The sequence below is a fragment of the Macrobrachium rosenbergii genome, chromosome 1, assembly GCF_040412425.1.
Source record: "Macrobrachium rosenbergii isolate ZJJX-2024 chromosome 1, ASM4041242v1, whole genome shotgun sequence".
Taxonomy (NCBI): domain Eukaryota; kingdom Metazoa; phylum Arthropoda; class Malacostraca; order Decapoda; family Palaemonidae; genus Macrobrachium; species Macrobrachium rosenbergii.
In genome coordinates, this window is record NC_089741.1 from 23241492 (window position 1) to 23261491 (window position 20000).

The 20000-nt window shown below is 37.3% G+C and overlaps 1 protein-coding gene across 1 annotated transcript in view; it reads right to left on the reverse strand.

Moving 5' to 3' along the window:
• The window catches only part of LOC136841773 (cuticle protein 19-like), a 414507-nt gene that overhangs the window by 236342 nt on the left and 158165 nt on the right, over positions 1-20000 (reverse strand). Inside the window, exons 8-9 of the transcript XR_010854140.1 lie at positions 11607-11797; positions 2478-2674 (exon numbers count right to left, since the gene is read on the reverse strand). The gene's annotated coding sequence lies outside the window, so the exon portion shown is untranslated. The remainder of the gene's footprint in view (positions 1-2477; positions 2675-11606; positions 11798-20000) is intronic.

Genomic DNA, 20000 nt, shown 5'->3' on the forward strand with positions numbered 1-20000 from the left:
GGCGGCAACTTTGTTTTCTTAATAACAAACAAAAAACAGATGACATGATCTAATGAATGGATATAAATACATGGGTCTGTATGCTATCTGCTTTCTATAGTTCATCATGAAAACGCCCACATTCATTTTTCTCTTGCGCAGATGCCATCAACTTTGAGAACAGGAAGGATCTCCATAAAGCAAAGAAGTCTACAGTGCAAGCAAAAGCAAAGGGCACAGTACCAGAGACCGCTTCTGTGTCCTTAACCAAGGAGGACTATTCTATCAAGATGGAAGAAGGTTGGAACACAAATTTTCGCTGTAGTTCGAACAGAGAATTTCATCCATCCACACTTAGTCTCAAGAATTTCTTCAGGTGCCAGGTTACAATTCAATTATTGAGTTTGCAAGTCTTGCAACCTCTATTCAGCATAATCTTTGAGGCAGTGACTTCTGAGACTAATTGACTGATTTATGTAGGGTGGGGTTGCATCATGTATGGTATTCCACCACAGTGATATTATGATTTTAGCTGCGAATAATTTGGCCAAAAAACTCCATTTTACACATTTTTTCTAAAAAGATTTCATTTAATCATTACTGCCCTTCCATATACAATATACTTCTACACTTAGCTTCATGAAAGTACTTGAAACATAATAAAAGCCGCTTGAAACTAACCAAAAATCATAACTACCGAAGATAATTCTAGTATAATTTTTTCTAATATGATTAAAAAACATTTTGCAAGATTTATTGATTACATTTTTGCAAGATTTATTTACTGGACTTTATAATGAGCAGGGATGAAACTGAGTGGAAGGAGAGCGAATTGAACATCATCTTGACAGAGACCTCCTGCAACTCGAAGCCCAAGTATCGTGCCTGGTGCAGCGTTGAGAGGTAAGAAAGGACACGTATAAAAACGTCAGTACTTTTTTATCATGTCTCTACATGATAATAGGGCAGGTAAGAATTCATGATTCTGTCTCAGATTCTAATCAACTTCAGACTCCATAATTTGAACATGTTAAACTGCATACCTTCTTCCAAAGGAATGAAGAGTTGGGTGGTCACTTTATGCACGCCCGCTAGCGCGCGTGCACTTTCCTAAATAAAACTTAGAAAAAGAAACAATTTTCTTTTGGCGACAATCAAAAATCTGGGCTTCCCCGTAGAGAAGCAGTGCCTCCAGTGCACTTCAATTGGTGCACTGCAGGGATTGCAAAAAGGTGTTCGGAGCGTTCCTTCGGCCCCTAGCTGCAACTAATTTTTTTGCCTTTTACTTCTGCCTAAATTCCAGCTTCCTTCCTTCAATCTTGCTGTCCACCCTCTTAAACTATTAATCCTTAGTGCATCTGTGGGGTTTCCTCCCAGTTCCATCTTGTAATCCTTGTACTTCATCCCCTGTATTTTTTCGGATCCCTTTCCCCTGCTATTCAAACTCTCCTGCTCTCTCTCTTTACTGTCTTAGAACTGATTGCCGAAAGTGCCCCAGTGCTTGGCTTGACAGCCTAAATTTCACAAAATCAAAATCAAAGGTTTTGGTTTGGATAGTAAATGATAAAGAGACAATTAGGGTTTTTAATTTAGAGGATATCAACAAGCAAGTTTCTTACTTTCAACAGATCCAGTAATTTTGTACACTTGGCCATTAAAACAACCAAAGAAGAAGATCAGGAGTGTCTGCTGTCAAATATGAACCAAAGGAATCTGGTCTCTGTCAAGTAGGGAATTTGTTTTCCATTTGTGAATAAGTTCAAAGAAGGGTGGATCCCTCTCATACGATAAAAATGGGCTAGTTCAATTTCATTGTTGAGAGCTTGAAAATGCTGACTTCTGTTCATTTGCTAACTATATTCATAGACACCAAATCCTTACAGCAGCGAAAGACAAAGAGATCATCATCCAATAAGGTATGCATAAAAAAGGGAGAACAAGTCCACTAACCTGCAACAAAAAGGCTAACAAAACCAGTTTCTTTGTTGATTAGTATCATTTTGGGACAAATCTGACAACCAGGCAAGAAACTCCGACTGCCATGATCAGTTCTGATGGCCATGAGATCTTGAAGATGTATGCTTCTAATACTCTATTTGAAGCCAACTGTAATGCACTACACTACTGCCTGAACTGTTCTGACATTTCTCGGATACAACTTATCTAAGAAGGCTATACACATTCTATTTTCTTGGCGATATTCTAATGTCTGTTTTAATTGTATTCTACTCTACTTCTCCACATTATGCTCTTCATTTTTCCTACATATGGACTTCCTAATTTGTGGAAAGTTGTTTTGCAACTGTATGGACTTTTCAGTTTCTACAGTTTCTACCATTATTATCATACTAAACAATTAACAACAATAATACAGACTAAGTACAATACCCTTCAGAGGCTTACACATCTTAGGGGTAAATGACTGGTAGCTGAAGAACAGTGTTCCTTTTCAGCATGGCTCAACAGAATCCTGAAGCAACAGTGTGGTATGTACTGACCTCACCAGAGGTGGAGACTCAAGATGGCCTCGTCCACCGCCTCCTCCAGAAGCACAAAAACCTCAGAATCGTCACCATCGAGTTGGATGATGTCTTCAAAGGCACTCCTCTCCAAGAACTATATCTTTCTGGAGCATGGTACAAAGACACTGGTAAGTTTCTTGATTAGCTGACTGAAACAGTGCAGAGTCTATATCCTGAAAGCATGACAAAATTGGGAACTGCTAAATCTTTTTTATTAAAACCTGGCACTTTGGATTTGCATCCTAAAAGAAGCATCACGGGTAGTCAACCTCTCCACAAAAACTAGTTGGTAAACTCTGATATCTAAACTAGGTACTTTGGAATTAAATTCTAAAATGGGCATCAGCAGTTGTCTGTCTTTAGAAAACTTCACGTATCCACATTTAATAGTTCTAAAGTTGAGTTCATCCATATAAGAGTGATGACTGAGTTACTGCTGAAAGCAACAATACTTGACAGAACAGGGGCATGAGATTATAGCCTCCTTTCCTTAGTGATTGTGTGTGTTGAATGAAAACAGGATGGAAGCATTCATAAGATACTGTCAACATGAAAAAAATTCTCAAAAATTTATATATAAAAGTAGCTTGATTACAAGATTTGCATGCGTAACATACTTTTGTTACACTGACAGCAATCAAAAGAAATATTTCCCCCTTTGAGATTGAAACAATTGAAGGTTCTGTCTAGGAATGTTGATCATTTTAACATTTATGTTTATCCAGATTAATACATTCAAGACCCTGCCAGATATTGGAAATTTCCAGATGCGGTGAAAACACTACATGTAATACAGCAACTCTGTACCATTACTTCCCATACCTTGTAACCACACAGTACTATACAAACTATATATACATTTATAAACAACAAACAATGGCCTTAACAGTGCTGAGTGGATGTAAAACCATAAGTTGCTACCTTTTTTCCCCTACTTTGTAACTTCGTATACACATTATATGCTTATAAGCAACTGAATGGATGAAAAACTGTCAGTTTGTACCGTTTTTATTTTGTTTTTAAACAGTGCTATCTAAAAAAAATTTATCTCTCTTACCCCTGAGCAATGCTGAAACTGGGTACACATGCCGCAGTCTTAAAAACTTGTGTGGAAGGTTTACAAGTCCTCCCCCCTCCTCCATCACCACTGTCTCCCGTTCCTAATCCATGTCAAGAAGTGGTGAACTAGTTAGAAGAGACACTAAGGTGCCTAAAGGGTCATCCAGAGGTGGCATACACATCAGACTCCTGGCTGGAAGAACAGCGTGCCAAAATGTTTGCTAATGTCTCTGAGCTGAACAACTGAGTTATAGAAGATGCGGATGCCAATGGGCTTGGGTGCATGGCGGTTGGGGGTCTGAAGAAGCTGTCGAGGATACTCTGGAAAAACAATGATGACTCTGCTTTGCAATCAACCACCACTGCATTTCTCATGCTCCTTCAGCACACTTCAAGGCCTGCTGGGTTCTTTATCAGCTTGATGAAGTTTTCCAAGGTCACCCACATGTGTCTGAGTGTGCTGCACACTCATTGTCAGTTTCATCATCATCTTCTGGGGCTTCCTCATCAATCTCACCAACAACAATGGCAGCAGCTATCTCGCTGACAGACAATATATGGAAGCCAGCATCACCGCCATCATTAACCAGCCACTCTTTGTATGTCGTACTCTGGAACATCGTTTTCTCCCTTCGCAAGTTGGGCACAAAAGCTGTCAATATTGGAAGTCAATCTGGCCTTCTCCCCTTGAGGATATGGTTCCTAACATGCTCAAAGGTCTGAGAGATAAAGTCCTTCCAAGCATCTGCAAAGCTGTAGATTGCTGACTTCAGCGAATACCTTCAAAGATTCTCCAGAGTCTGTCCACCCATGTATTCATGCCTCGCTCCTTTCCCTCCTACTCGTCCTCAAACACACCATTGCCTCCTCCAGGAGCTTCCTTCAGTATAGCCACTTTGTTGCAACAAAACAACCTGGTCCACCAGTTTTAAGAGTGCAGTCATATAAGGAGGCAAAAACATGACCCTAATACACCTTTTATCACAAACCAACTGGGTTGTGGTAGGATACAAAGGTACATTGTCCACAAAAAGCAAAGCATTTCTGCCAGAAACATTTGCATATGACAAAGCAGACACATGATGTTTTGAAAGCTTTCAACCAGATACATTCTTTTCCTTCTCATACGCCAGGTGTTGGTGGGCAAGGAGCAATAGAATAAACCAGTTTTGCTGACACTGTAGATATGGCTTTAAAAAAAGACCTTCCTTTATCATCAAATCTTTCAGTGTCTGCTGAAATTCCTGTATTCCCTCTTCTGTACAACCAAGGCTTTGCAGGAGTCTTCTTGTTAGAAAGCACAAGTCAAATTTTAAACTGAAACATCCAACCCCTGGACGCCTTAAAGCCCGCAACCCCATGCAGACCTGCAAATTTCATAGCTGCAGCCTTCAATTCACCACCATGTTCATGCACCCTGGCCAATCTCTGCTGACACAACCGGACCAAGATCAACTGTTCAATCTTCTCATGGCTAGACTTGGTCATCATCTTGTATACCTAATTCTTGGACATCTTCCAAAAATCTGCTGTGTACTTCTTCAGCTTGTCTTTGGCAACCTTGATGTCCTGCAAGGTAGAAGCGTGTCACTGACCAGCCAATCTTGATTCTCTCCACGATTTCCTGTTTTCTCTTGAAGTGTCAGCACTTTCCTGGCCCTTATTGGAGGTGGTGGGGCCAAACAAAACAAACCCTGCACCCTACACAGCAATAACACCACATGCAACGCTGCAGGTACACCAACAAAAGCTACAAAATTTGGGGAAAGCTTGGTAATACAGGATCACACCACAATAGTTTGATGCACGATTACCGAGAAATGGCATGCATCTAGACAAAAAAGCTGTGAATGCTTTGCAATATATGCTTTAATGTCTTCGAAGGCAGCCAACGTAAAAAGAAAACTCCTATAATGTTATCTGCCATTCAAAGGCAATAAGCTTTATGATGTGTATGAGGGCATGATGATATAAGTAAAAGACAAACCAGAGTGGTAAGACTGTCTGACCATCTAAATAAATGTTTAAATAATATAGATGATAATCATAATTACTGTCCTCTGTCATAAAGAGACACACGTATAGCAAATAAAGATAGCAAGTCACTGGAAAGAACCATCAACTGAAATATTCTTCAGAATTATGCACTGGTGAAGGAGGGAACATTGTGTTCTTATGAAAAGCAATCTCACCTACAAATTCAAGACAATTCAACCCCTTTTTCCAGAGTGGCCAGCAGTAAATCTAAGCGACATGATGCGCCTTGCCCTCGTATGGAAGGTGGGAGGTTTCTATAGTGACACAGATATCATCTGCATCTCTCCCGTGGCGGGGCTCCGGAATGTCATAGGACTGGAAGCCTTCAATTTAGTCAACGGAGCATTCTTCCACTTCAATCGCCATCACAAAATGCTCCTGCACTTTATGTCTTATCTTAATGAGAAATTCAACGTGAGGAATTTGCAGCTTTCAGTACTTTCATATTTCTACTCACTCTATGCTTTATTTCTAATTGTCGCACACTAAACAAAACATTAAAAACTTGTATTTACAGAAGTAATGTCTTGTAACTAGTTTCTTGTTCCATCAAGCATCACTGTCAAATCTAAACTGAACATATAAATCACTTGCATATGATTAGTACTGTAACACTTTTAAAATAGAAATCCGAGTTGCAAGGACAATCTGGCTATCAGAAAAGACATTCCCTCCATTAGTTACTTCTAAGAAATATACAAGAAACAACACTCCTCTACTGACTGCCTATTTCTAGAAAACCAGACTGCTGAATACAGTAAAATTTTATTCCAATCGAAGAACTTAAATTAATTAGCTCCCGGGGAACCAAATTTTAAAAATGGTCAATCTACTATAGTATCGTTCCATTATATAAGAAAGTCTAAGTAGCTTATATACGAGTATATACGCACTGCTCAGGATTTTTGCCAACTTTAATCAATTAAAATAGTTAAAATCTACTTTGTGCAAAACTTTATATTTAGACAAAAATCACAAATACTGTTATTTATTCTATAATTATGTTTAATTAAGAGTATTTTTCCCTATTTTTTTATATGTAAGCATCGTTCTTAATCATGACTTCCTTTCAGCCCAACGAGTGGGGGGAAAATGGTCCTCAAACTGTGTCATCTGTTCTGAGACTGGCTTGCAAAGACGTCATTCTCTCACCCATTTCGAAGTGTGAGAATCTCACAATTCTATCTACCAGAGCTTTCCATCCAGTTCAACATACTCAGCGCAAGGTTTTGTTCCGGAAATCAATGGAAAGAGATTTAAAGAAGGTAAGTGTGCCTGCAAAGACATATTTTACCACTATTATAACATTAATGAAAAGTAAACCGAAGCCTCTTTGTTCACAATTAGAGGGTTATGAGTGTTCAAGAAAAAAAACTTTGAGTTTTTATGATATCTATATTTTTCTGCATACAGTGCACATATCTGTGTTAAGAGATGATTACTTAGTCTAAATGCTAAACTCCATTATTTAAAATAATCACGTTTTATTTTTACTAAGGCAATCCATTCTTAATTTCGGCCTGTATTTATCATTAACCTGTGTTCGTCAAGAAAAAGTTCACTACTTCCAGTCTGGCACTAATTCACACGTCCCTCACTCCTCCCTCCAGAGATTCCCGTTTTCGTTCACGATCCATTTCTGGAACCGGGACACGAATGGATACCCCATCATCAAAGATTCTGGAACAATCATTGACCTGGCCTCCGAAGCATTTTGCCCAATGAGCAGGAAACAGGCTACCAAGAACTCTCGCATATACTGATTCCAGCACATAGCTTTTTCATCAACAGGAAAGTACAAAAGAAGGAAGTTAAACATTACTTCAAGGTATTACCTGCTTATCCAGATGCAGATGCATACCCAAATTCAGTCGCGTGCCTAGGTGCTAAAGCAAGGCTAGAAACAAATGCATGCCCCCTCAGTTACTCTAATTTATTTGCGTCAGACTGCCATGAGAAGAGGTGAAGACCAGTTGATAAAAAAACAGTAGATGTGAGGACCACAAATTCAAGAAGATAGGGCATAGAAGACCTGGGCCAAATGGAAATTTTGCCAGAAAGTTCACAAGGTGTTACAGAGTCAGTGGAGCTTATTTCACACCAAACTCCGTGACGAGAAAAAACTTAAGTAAAAACGTTAAGGATGATGATGGTAAGGAGGATGACTACAGTACGAGTGCACGCAAGCAATGTTTATAGCTCCAAATATTCTGTATATATTCAAAGCTTTCCTTATTGCACTCCTTGTAACTGCTTATTGCAATAAGCCTCTGATGTTCCGTCCCCCAGTCCTAGCGCACCCAAGCAAACTTAAGTACATTATGCAATAACTGGATGTAAACAACTTCCACTACTATTTATATATAAAATTATTGACCCAATCAAAATTCTCAACGCACAAACTTCCGGCATTGAAACAATTTACCACTCAAAACTTAAATGTGAGCAACAAGAGAAAAGATATTAGGAAGATGCCACTGCATAACATTTGTATCAGTTCGTGAAAAGAGCTAGTAACAAAAGATGACTGAGTTGCAGCAAAGCTATAAAATTAAACTGATTTTAATTTATTGCCTCAACTACCTTATTACCTTACAGCAATACCAACTGACGTAGATGGCTATAATAAACTTTCTTCTGGCTAAGGAAAATGAGGGTAAACAGAAAGAAAATCAAGAGCCTAGGAACAGCTTTCACTCAAGAAAAAAATTGTTGCCAGACGGTATGCTAACAAGTCTTCGAGGTGTTTTAGTAGTAGTAATAGTATTGGTAACAGTAGTAGTAGTAGTAGTAGTAATGAAGCTTTTACATCATAAATCCTCTTCGTCTTACAGGAAAAGCAAAGCAAATTTGGCAAGATGGCGTGAACAGCTTTCACTTTCAGAAAAAACAAGTTGCCATACGGTATGCTAGCAAGTTTTAGTAGTAGTAGTAGTAGTAGTAGTAGTAGTAGTAGTAGTAGTAGTAGTAGTAGTAGTAATGAAGCTTTTACATCATAAATCCTCTTCGTCTTACAGGAAGAGCAAAGCACATTTGGCAAGATGTCGTAGGTTATCCTTCCACTGCAAGTACTAACTAATAAACAAAATGGCACCTGTGTTACTGGTACTTGTTTCAGGTCTTGAATATCGTCGAGGAAGAACGATGTACCTTGACTAAAAATATTGCTATTCACTCAGAGCGCTATCATCACTATGAAGAACTACTACATTACAGTATTGTCAATCAAGCTTTTACCTATTTCAGTTCTCGACATCATACGGAGAACCTCTTTCCAATGGGTGAAATTTTGAAGTTAAATATGTTAGTTTACATGGAACCAAGTAAAACGTACCTTAAACTTAGCAGTTAATCAGCCATAACGTTTTTGGATTCCTGGCGTTCATATTTCATGGACTATTTAGTTTTCTTGATGGATTAGGAGGCTAATCCTAAAACTATACTGCTGAGCAGATTATGCAGTAAATGCATGCAGAAATATATCTGACAATAGTGCATAGTTAAAAAATCATAGTTTAACATTACCTCCAAGCAATTATCCTGTTTAGAGAGCTACTTTAGGTTTCTTTTTATTTTAGTTCTATATATAAAGTGAATAAGCCAGAATAAGTACTAGACATTACGACATATTGGTTATTAAATGATAATGAGAAAAATATGCAGAACGCCTAATCCAACCTGTTTGATGCAACAAAAGAGCACCCTATCAATACAGAGTGGAGCAGGTGTTAAGCTGTCAGCGAAAGTATAGTGACAGTGCTTTTCCTTAATATTCAATATCCACAGTAATATCATATGATACGATGAAATCTAGTAAAAATTTACCACTGACTGTCCTACTTAAAAAGACCAGTAAATCGTGCCATGCATCCAAAACGCATTAGAAAGTAAAAACGGAATGAGATTTTGGATGCTTCTGCCAGATTAAAAGTTGAAGTATTATGAAAATGGCTAAAGGTAATAAAATATTTGCACTGCTTGGGATACCTTAGAGTGTGGGGACTTCTACCCGTAAGTCTTTAAACCTGCCGTTGGAGGGCCAGAATCATTTTGTGTAAGGAACTGCTCTGTTAAGATAAAAAAATTGAAGCAAATATAAACTCGATATACTGACAATGAAATCCACCCACGTTTTGCTCCATCTTGGTTTTTCCTTTTATATCATTCGTATCTCCTTCCTTTCGTTCATATCTTCCACTTCTCTATGACTTCCGCAGCAGCTATCTATATGCCCATCTGTCAACTGTTTTCTCACCTACACACGTGGTCCTAGATCATCAATTCAGTGACATGTTAGGTCCCAAATTCATCTGTAAATTCCTAAAATCACTTCCATAAGTCGAAATCTGCATTCTTAAACTCGCTGAGCCATTATTTACAAGATATTCCACTGTCTAGGAAACGCCGTTCCATTCAAGGGTGCTTTCCTTTTAATACTATGTCCCACTGGTGTATGAATCCCGGCCGGTTTGCAAAAAGTTACAAGTCAAGTGGAACCACAAGCCAGCATTACCTAATCCTTGACCCAGGCCCCTATCGTGGCCTGACATAATGGTATCACGTTATCTATTTTGAGTCCCCACCCCCAAAAGGGTCTCACTATTTCAGAAATTCATAAGTGAGTCACCAATTACTTGTTATTCTAACACTGATGAGCTTTCACACTGCAGGGCTGCAAAATGATTGTCATGAAAAAAAAAATGCTTTTGAAATAACTAACAACTGCCGAACCTTAGTTCAGGTGAATTTGGATGGGTTCACTCTGATACCAGAAGCTAAGTCAAAGGGACGCACCCAGCCCCATGATTAAACACCCATATCAACAGCACCAAAGCGCTCTGCTCTGACTGAAGAACCATTTTCTTTTTCTGTATCTATTTCGTAAAGAATAAAGTTTGTACTTTTCTAAAATAGTGTTCCATTCTCACCCTCATTTACACTTAAATATCTTGTTTTCTTGTCAAAGGTAAATCTATCAAAAAGCTTTTAGGAAAAATTTAAATTAACGAACACGTTATTCGATTTGTTCGTAACCAGCTAATTACAAATACACAGATTTCAGAATAAGGCACCCAGAGACAAAAGTTATCATAATTCTTTCTGATAATCTTATAAATAAACAAACAAAAAAATGGGAAATATCCATATGTTTCCAACCTTCAATCACAGGAATGTAAGAAAACATTTTTATCTGGAAGCAGATGGAATGGGAAAATGAAACCCCACCCCCTCTGAGCCAGTTTATGAATGAATAAAGAAACTTAAGTTAAATGATATGGATCTCGCCCCGAGGGAAGTCAGAGACAATCCTTGTAAACGAGGGATGATTACAGAAATCGAGGGGAACAGAGACATGAATATTTTAAGCCTGTCGGTGCAGGGAAAGTCAGTCACAGAACCGAGATTTCTGATCTCCACAAGGTAGATGCGGTAATTTGTGACACTGCTGGCCTTTTGTAACCGCCCCAGGGGTGGGTATCATTTGGAAAAATAAGTAAGTAATTCCTTTCACGAATCTGCTAGGTCTGTTCGACATTACAATCCAAAACTAAAAACTGAAACAAATAAAAAATCTAGCACCAACAGACAGGGATTATAAAGGAGCTTATCCTCAAAAAGTCAACCATGACATTTTTTTACTAAGTCCACTTTAGAATCCTGATAAAGGGGAGGGTTAACAAAGCCTTACTAAAACTTCTAGCTTACCTTAGTAATTTTTTAGCGGTTATAGGTCACGGTGAGGCGCGAACCTTAGACTTTTTGTACAATGCTAACTTAAGAGCGCAAATGGGAAGATGGATCTCAGGTTAATTATATGAGACTGCGATAATCGCAACAGAGACTCATAAAAAATTATACTGTTACCTAATTAAAGATCGGTAAGAAAACACCATTAATCAAAAGGCTAACCTTAATGATTCAGTACAAGCGTGGCTGTCATTAAAATCATATACACCGGTAGTTTTAGTAAAGAAATGTCTGTAATTAAAATGAGAAATGAAATGTTACCTGAACTTCTCATGGGTGACTTCTTTGGCCCATTCAAGAAAATGAAGGCGACTTGCACAGAACAATTTAGGTCTCAATTGAGAACTCTGTCTTCAGGTTATCAAGCAGGTCAGTTGAGTTACTTGGTACATGCATTCTACTGATGGCATATGGTCCACACAGCTTCCATACCATCGCCGGAAGACCAGTACCTGAAAAGTTGTTTTCACTGTCAAGTTTACAAAACCTGGTACATTACGTGTATTTCCTAGTAGGGTATTCGTTTTGTGTGCGCTTATATTCAGAAATTGGATATTAAGAGTGCCATAACGTTTTTCTCCTATTTCAGCGGTTAAAGTTCAGTATACTTTTTATATCCCGCATAAAAGGTAATTTTGACAAAACGATTCATAAGTTTCGCTGTCTTAAGGAAAAAAAAAATTTGCTCCTTAAAGATATCTTAGATGATGCTTGTGTCAGTTAAAGCTAGTCAATCCCTCGATGGGATTCCTGCTAATCTGAGTAATAAAAATCCACAATTATATAGTAAATATATTTTTTACATAGTAATATATTTACTATATAATTGTGGATTTTTATTACTCAGATTGTTTTTCACGAAATTGTGAATCTATTAGCATTCCTGCTAATCTTCAAGTTTCAACAATTAAATAAAAATTTATAACTTATCATAGTCATATTTTCCATTCATCGCTATCAAAAAATCAAGAGGCAATTAAACATCCTGTTTTCTGGGAAAGTTATCTTCTTTGTAATATCGAGTTCCCTTCTTTCTCTTATTTTCTAACATCACATACCAGTCATATATTACGACTAATAAAGGCTATTCCAACAAGAACTGACTTGAACAGAATGCCATATCAACAAGCAAAATTTATGCTTCCCTCAACATACATACTCCATAAAATCCAGGGCCCTAGTATGTGCAAGCTCTCTGATATGCATGCCTGGTTCTCCAGACAGGACAAGTACCCAAACCCTAACCGATGGCAGGAAATTTTCTTCGACTTTGTATCTCGTTACAATGTGATGCAATGCACCAGTATTACCATAAATGATAACACATGAGCAGAAGAACTTAAGCGCTTTATTTCTGGTAGTGCAATAATGCATTAAGGGAGCTCAGACAGGGTATTTACGGTCTGCCCTAAAGCAAGAGCCTGTATCAGCATAAGGTTGGCTTAATTTCAATGATAATTATTATTCAGAAGATGAACCCTATTTATATGGAACAACCCCAAGAAGGGCCATCGACTTGAAATTCATAAAATCAACAAATTAATGAGAGAATAGATAAAAAATTTAAATAAAAGTAGAATTGCTGTAGGGTAGTAATGTATTGCATCTTCGCTTTAACTTTTGAGGTTCCAGCTGCACATCATCCTCAAGGTGACGGCCCCACAGTCCAACAGTGTGAGGATTAAAGGACCTCGGGAACTGAACAGTTCAGCAGCAAGGTACATTTAACGCAAACTGGTGTTGCTGTTCAGTAACTCTGGTCGTTCTCGGCAGAAAATGAGGATCAGAGATCAATTGTGAGTGCGAAAGATCTCTGTTACAATACAACTTATGGAAAATTGACAAACAAGAGACCATCCTTCGATGGTCCAAGTCATAACTGCTAATGTTGGGAAACAGAAACCTACCACCACGGACCATTCTATCTAAAAGAGATAAATCTCTGGCAGAAACAGACATCCCAATTGGAGAACAGTATTCTAGTAAAGGAAGAACAACGACCTAAAACAGGTTGCATTGATTTTATCACTGCTATAAATAAAAGAGGCCTTACGTGCAATAACTTACTTAAATGCGGCATTTGCTCATTTCATTAGATGTATCTAAAAAGTAAGATATAAGATGGAATTAAAAGTTACGCCAAGTAAAGTTAAAGCTTGTGACTTATTCAGCAGAGTCCCATTCACTTGAAGGGGAAGATGGGGTGGAAAATCAGTACAAGATCTACTAATCAATTGTGTTTTCGTTTTTCTGTAGTTCAGCCTCACACCCCACCGACTACATCATTCACGTGACTAACCCATGTCACGAATGAGACTAAGGGCAGTTTCATTTCCCATAAGTGTAGACTTTACTACACCAATAAGTGTTGCATTATCAGCTGCCTACCTGTGTGGAAATCTTGGAGTAATGCTAAAACATAGCCACCCACTCCAAGATTCTGAAGTTTATAAATTTTATAAAGTGCCACATGATTTATAAAATCGAATATGACACTGAGATCTATTTGAAGTAATCTACACTCAACCCTTATCAAGGTTCCTCTTGAAAATGGCATGTAAAATCTGAAAAAGCATAGCAGGTACCTAACTGCTTCCTGTGTTCATATTGATTACCAGCTAAAAATCCTTTGGATTACACATACTTGTACGTGGCTTAAAAGTAAGTTTTTCTGCAACTTTGGAAAGCACGTGGAATATAGAAACAGGCCTGCAGTTACTGCAGTCTGCAGATATGCCACTCTTTAGAACAGGCCTGTGTTACTAAGCCTGTGCTCATCTACAAAGATACTGTGTCAACATAATAATCTATAGAATCTATTAATCTTGGGAGACAACACACTGCAAACCTTTTTAAAAAACAAAGGGAAGACATCATAAGGATCTTCCCAACCCCAGCTATCAAGATTATCAAAATTTTTCTCAACATTCCTAGAGTGAAATGCAAATTTTGTAAGAATAATTAAGGATGACAAGACTCACAGAGAGGGACATCCTCAACTGACTGCCTAGCTTCAAAGCTCAATGAACCAGTTCAGCCTTTTACTTAGGCCCAGTAACCAATCTACCATCATCTGTTAGTAATGGTGGAATGGTCGACGAGCCTCACCCAAAGATACAAGATGGCAATTTGGTCCACCAAAGATGAGGCTGAGTAATTCCTTCAACTTTCCTCTTTATGGAATCATGTAACTTCTCTCAGCTATGTTGTAAATTCTAGTCGCAGCACAGCGAGACTCGATTAAAATGGTGTAATTTTCATGTGAAAGATCTTGTCTCCATTTGATGAATTTGGTCTGTTTATCACGGTAAGCTTATCTATATGTATCATCAAACTATGGCTGGTCATTTGTCCTAATCTTGATGACCTTTCTAGGGACATACCTTACCTTACTAAAATAGCCATCAGCATTTCATTTAACTTGTTTTTGGGATCTGGATCTAAAATTGCATCTGAAATATTAAGTGCCTGACAAGCTTCAATAAAGAGAACCCCGCTCACTCTAGTTTTCAGCCAGAAAATTTTTCCAATAATGGCATTAGGAATATACTGAGTGACAGATATCTCCATCTCAATGGACACATCTATGAATAAGAGGTCTAGTCTATCGCAAGAAATATGCGTAGGTTCCTCAGTTGGCTGGACAAAATCGGAGGATGTACATAACTAGAGCAGCCGACCATGTTGACCTGTGGAATTTGAATTAAACCATTTGCTGTGCTTTGCTCTGCTTTCTCCCCATAAAAAAAATGAAGCTTGTGAATACTGTAACTGAGCCATACTAATCCTCTCCAAGAGACAGTATATATATATATATATATATATATATATATATATATATATATATATATATATATATATATATATATATATAATCATCAATATTTGGGTTGCGGTAAACAGGAAATACATAATACAGTAATTGTCAGACTTACTGAAAATCTTAAAACAAAGCACTTAATCGCAACTACAATCCAAGTTTTTCTGACGATATATAGGTCATTCAGACCTAATGTATACAGCCATACCTTTAGCATGTGGGGATGTTCTGACGATAAAGTCGAGGCCATCAAACCCCTTGGATTAAAAATTCAACCTTTGACTTATTATAACTTACGAAAACATCACATCATAGTTACGGGCACAAACCTCGAATATTTGGGTAAAGTACTCTGCAATGAGTCGTAGGCCCAGGGTTAAGCTCAATGTCTCTCAGAATTAAAATTAACAATATAAAATAGATAGATACATACCAAAAACAAAGAAAAATTAACAGAACTAACAATAAAATCAACAACAGTATTTATGTTACTTACAATGATTTCAATGAAGGGATGAATACAGCTAAGCTGAGAAGAAACAGATTAGGTAAAGAAGACGCTTTCCTGTTAATCCACCAGGCAATTTTTGCTTTCTATCTGCCCATCCTACACTTTTCGAAAAAACAGGAAACTGAACAAAAAAGAGTAAAAATGCCTGATTGTAATCTCTCGAAAGGTACCATTAACCCAAGACCATAGAAGACCACGGTACAATGGCTATGGCACAGTCCAAGGTTAGAGAACAAGGTTTGTATTCAGAGTAACCTCTTAGGATTGCCTATCAAGGCTTAAAGGGTCCCTTCCACCCCCGGGTTTGATTTCAGTGTGTCCTTTGTCCTAGAAGAGTTGCCTGCCAAGGCTAAAAAGTCTCTTCTATCCCAACTCGTGTAGGCACGGACGTCACACCGTGAACTGAATGGTGCTAAAAGCCACATTGCCACAAGACCAAAATGAAAGGGCGGAAATTTGGGATAAATTAAGCGATGTGCACAGTTTAAACCGTCATTTTGACATCGAAAGAATTTTTATTCTGGTCGGAGTGTAATGGGAAAAATATTCCTTTAATTATTAGTGATTTATTTAGGAACTGATTAATCATCCTCCTCTAATATCTTTACACTACTGTTGTAAGATTGATTGGGACTGCACAATGCTTTCATTTTTGTTGTGGACATCGAATGCATAGCAGTGTAGCCAGTCCCTCGTTTTGTTTTTCTTTCACTAAGTATGGGAGCGCTGTCCTGAATCTTTCGTCTGCATTTGGTAACACTAGCAAAACATGTAAGGATCACGAATGCTCTCCAAGGTGTGAGAAGGACGTCAACCGGTCCACCCTTCATTTTGGCTATTTTACAAAATTATTAATACAAATTATCTATCCCTTGCAAGGTAAGCTTTTAAAGTAATATTACCGTTAGTTCATTAGTTGGAACAGATCACTATCATGAAAGAACAGTAGCAGACGAAGATTTAAGTGCAGCGTTGTTGCATGCCCAGTCAAACGTGATTGCAATGCCTTAAATTGGAAAATTTTCATTGTCGTGAAAGATGCTTCACATTCATTAGTTGTCATGGAATTTTGCTGTGTTGATTTGAATTGTAACTTAGCATTTGATAGGGTTGTAAAACGTTAAAAGATAGTTATAAGTGTTTTGTTTGTATAAGGTTTTTATAAATACCAGTGCCAAAAGGGTACCACAAAATGGCCGTCCGACAGGGGACCTTACTGTGAATTGATTCCAGGGCTGCTCCACATTTGATACATATCCTATTATGAAGGAAAAGCAATTCCCATGGTATGTAGTTGATGTATTTTTTTTTTCTTTGAGGTCTCTCAATATAAAGTTATTTTTGTTGTTTTAAACTACTAACTTGTATTGTTTTTCCTGAAATAAAAATTAAATAAAAGGAATATTTCCAGGGATCTAGTCCAGGAGTTCTGAAGACTATTGTAAATTAACCAAGTCCAGGAGACTAGGCCTGGGAGAATTTGGCATGATGTAATGAGTAATAAAGAAACGAACTGAGTACCAGGGAATCACTTCAATACCATCGTACCTTACCACTAAAAATGGAAATCAGCACTTCAATTGCCTCCCAGTGGGAAGACATCACCTGGCCACATCAGTAATAAGACCCATACACACAAGGAATATCATGTAATAGCAGGTAGGACAGGCCTACCCTAATTCCCAGGCAGCGTAAACGTCAGTAGTCTTCATACCCACAATGTCAACTATGACACAGTGCCATTCTCCGACCCATGTCTCCAGGCAAGAAGACTGACAACAGTGCATCTGTATAATAGTATTATTATTCTCGTATCTTAATGTCTTGGTGGGGGAAAAATTCTTCCGTGACAGGAGCAGCAGAGATACAGCAAGCCTTAAAATCGGGATACTGCCGACGGAATCTTACTAGTTGGCAGGTAGGCTGAGATTTGTCAGCTGAAGAAAGCCACGCGAAAATCGAAAATTCAAGCTTTTCATGTATTTTTTTTTTTTTTTTTTTTTTTAGGAATTCGCCGACTAATGAAAAATTCACTAACGTTTACATTTTGTGAAACGAAATCAGACACATCACTAAAGGTTCTAACCGTTGTTGTTCTAAGTTTTTTTTCTTTGATGATAGGCAAAAAGAAATTAGGAGGAGATATATAAAAAAAAATGTGACAGTTATCTGGTAAAGAGCACGAAAAAGCCTCGAAGGGTCAACTTTGCCAGGCATGCAATTTCTCTTCTCAATTGTGAGCCTTTTCCTTTTGCATAAATGCAGGGATAAACTACATTTTTTGGCAAGTATAACCATTTATTATTTATCAGTTTCTCCCAAATCGATGTCATGAGAGCAAAAACAGTAACCACGAAATAAAAGATAATTTACAACAGTTACAAACTCTAACTCAGACCAATTTTTTTTTTGCGCCATTGGAACATCATTGTACAATTCCATTATAAAAAGGGATAAGGAATATCTCTATATATAGCCTACAGAACTTTACAATAATGCAATAATCGCACCATAAATCCCGAAAAATTAAACGAAATTCCGGTTCATATTTATCATAGATTTTATCCGAACAATGGGAGATTGACAAACCAGTTCGAATGCTACCATAGTAAGGTTAATAAAATGTATTCATTATTAAATGCTTTACAAATTAATGGTTTTCCAAAACCTTTATCATTCCTCCTCCCTCCACAAAAACATTCAGATACAGCAATGATATTCAAGAAAATAACTTTCCTTAATTATTATCATTATTCAGGACATGAACCCTATTCATATGGAACAAGCCCACAAAAGGGGCCATTGACTTGAAATTCAAGCTTCCAAAGAATATTAAGGTGTTCATTAGGAAAAAGTAAGAGGAGTAAAGGGAAATACAGAAAGAGATAACACTTATTTAAAAATAAAAAATAAATTAATATTAAAATGCAAGAAAGGAATAGTATTAAGGTAGCAATGCATTGCATCTTCGCTTGAACTTTTGGAGTTCCAATTGACAAATTCTTGATTACCAGAAGATTTTTATAAGAATCCAGAAATTGTTATCATTTCGGAACTACAAACCCAAAGTGCCAACGTGATAGGTTCCTTTCAGGACACCTTCACAGAGAGCTAATCAGTTGTTCTGAAATATGCAGATGAGGCGAGGCATTTTTCGAGAAAAAAAAAAAAGCCTGAAGTGGCACGGCAGCTTTTAAGAAAAGAATATAGAGTTCTGCTGCTCAAAAAAATACTTGACGTCTGCGCAAACATGGATCCACTACGCGACAGAGCATCAATTTCACTGAAACTAATTTCATTCTATCGATTTCACAAACTAATTTCCCTCCATCGATTTCACTGAAACTAATTTCCTTCCATCGATTTCACTGAAACTAATTTCCTTCCATCGATTTCACTGTAACTTAATTTCATTCCATCGATTTCACTGAAACTAATTTCATTCCATTGATTTCACTGAAACTAATTTAATTCCATTGATTCCACTAAAATTCGATTTCACTGAAACTAATTTCATTCCATTGATTTCACTGAAACTAATTTCATTCCACTGATTTCACTGACACTAATTTCATTCCACTGATTTCACTGAAACTAATTTCCTTCCATCTATTTCACTGAAACTAATTTCATTCCATCGATTTCACTAAAACTAATTTCATTCTATCGATTTCACTAAAACTAATTTCCTTCCATCGATTTCACTGAAACTTAATTTCATTCCATCGATTTCACTGAAACTAATTTCACTCCATTGATTTCACTGAAACTAATTTCACTCCATTGATTTCACTGAAACTAATTTCATTCCATCGATTTCACTGAAACTTAATATCATTCCATCGATTTCACTGAAACTAATTTCCTTCCATCAATTTCACTGAAACTAATTTCCTTCCATCGATTTCACTGAAACTAATTTCCTTCCATCGATTTCACTGAAATTTAATTTCATTCCATCGATTTCACTGAAACTAATTTCATTCCATCGATTTCACTGAAACTAATTTCATTCCATCGATTTCACTGAAACTAATTTCATTCCATCGATTTCACTGAAACTAATTTCATTCCCTCAATTTCACTGAAACTTAATATCACTCCATCAATTTCACTGAAACTAATTTCATTCCATTGATTTCACTGAAACTAATTTCATTCCACTGAAACTAATTTCATTCCATTGATTTCACTGAAACTAATTTCATTCCATCGATTTCACTAAAACTAATTCCCTTCCATTGATTTCACTGAAACTTACTTTCACTCCAAGTTCACTGAAACTAATTTCATTCCATCAATTTCACTGAAACTTAATTTCATT